A 1,645-nucleotide genomic window follows, 5' to 3' on the forward strand; every position below is an offset into this window, starting at 1 on the left:
AGCCCAGGAGGGAGGGAGGGTGGAGGGAGGAGCGGGGGAGGGGCTGGGGCGGGGCCCAGCGGCCAGGGAGGCGGGGTCTCTCCCAGCTCCGCTCCGGGCGAGTCACTCACGCTCCCCCCCAAGCCGCTCTGAGCCCCGGACGCCACTCGCGAAAGGATTTACCTCCCTGGCTTGTGGGGACTTTTTAATTTGCTTACAGGTCTCCTGCTAAGTCAGCTTGAATAAGTCTGAAAAGGACACGAGCCCTGAGACGAATTTCCCTGAGGCATTTTGTTTCCCACCTTCATGTGGGATTGATTGGCCTGTTCACTCGCTCACCAGTTTCCACAAATCACGCTACTGTTTGTGTAAACATTTCAAATCCATTGATCTGTCTGACTTCCGAGGCTTCGCAGAAATATCTCTTCACGGTTTAGTCAAATACATATTGACGAAAGATTATTTCGTTTTTTACTCTGGGAAAACGCAGTCAGAACAATAACTATACGTGCATTTGTTTTATATAAATACGTATATAGACAGAAAAACAGAGACACAGAGAGAGGAGGGTGAGACCCTGCTTCTGAGGACAGGTGTGAAGACCCCCGACCTCGGGGCCTGCAGGGGTGGGCTCCAGATGTGGCCAGGCCCACCCCTGCCCCAGAGAACATTCTAGAAGATCCTTCCCAGCGCTGGAGCTCTTACCACTTGTCTAACATCAGCCAAAACGTTTTATAGTTTAAAGACGTGCCAAAGTCGTATAACCACAGTAAAGGAGTTTTGAGAAACCCTTCGGGAATTATACCTCTCGGTGATTGCTGTGGGATTTCTTCCAGTGTTCTCCCCGTACGTACGTTCTGAATCTTCTGTGAGCTAACCGTGGGGGTACTTTTACTTGCCACTGGTCTCACCCAGGCCGTGCTGTGGGCACTTCTCTCTGTGCTTTGGGGTTGGGTGCAGGGCACCCAGCTTCCGGGTCAGACAAGGGGGCTTGGCCCCTCGCGCAAGGCTGTTACCTGCTCACGTGGTCTCTCCAGGTCTGAGCTGTTTTAGCTGCAGAGGCGGCAGCACTAATGTTCTCGCAGGTTTTGGAGATGAAATCGGAATTTGTGGTGTGAAACCCTGAGCCGTGACTCCCCACAGCAGGGGCCCAGCTGCCGAGTGGTTCTGGACTCACCTTGTCTGTGAAATGGGGAGAAACAGGGACAGTCGTGCTTGGGCCTCTGGCCAATTGTGGGACGGGAGGGTCCATTCGCGGACACTGCTGGCCAGTGAGGACGCGGGTGTGAGGGGGGGCACAGGGACACCCACACTTCCCAGCCGGCAGCGCCGGGCGAGATGGTCCCGAGGGGTGGGCCGGCCTTGGCAGGGTCAACAGCCCCACAGCCCCCAGGCCCAGGCCAGGCCCCAGACCCACCCCTGCAGGGCTCCCGGGAGCCGGGCAGACAGCACAGCTGCCCTCCGGGGCCGTCGGCCAGGGTGCAAGGGAGGAAGTCAGGGTGCCTGGCTCTGCAGCACCCCCTCTGCTTGCAGAGAACAGGCAGGATGGGCAGCCAGGGGCCCCTTTCTCTTCCTCTCCCTCCCACCGTGGGCCTTGCTGGCCCCTCCCCGGGGGCGGGGCGTCACTCATCCCATGTCCCAGATCGGCCTTCCGGGGGAGCGAGCC

The 1,645-nt window shown here is 58.3% G+C and overlaps 1 protein-coding gene across 1 annotated transcript in view; it reads right to left on the reverse strand.

Moving 5' to 3' along the window:
* COL6A1 (collagen type VI alpha 1 chain) overlaps positions 1–1,645 on the reverse strand; it is a 31,742-nt gene that overhangs the window by 20,978 nt on the left and 9,119 nt on the right. The gene's annotated exons all lie outside the window — the stretch shown is intronic.

Source organism: Lipotes vexillifer, unplaced genomic scaffold, assembly GCF_000442215.2.
Source record: "Lipotes vexillifer unplaced genomic scaffold, Lipotes_vexillifer_v1.1 scaffold545, whole genome shotgun sequence".
Classification (NCBI taxonomy): domain Eukaryota; kingdom Metazoa; phylum Chordata; class Mammalia; order Artiodactyla; family Lipotidae; genus Lipotes; species Lipotes vexillifer.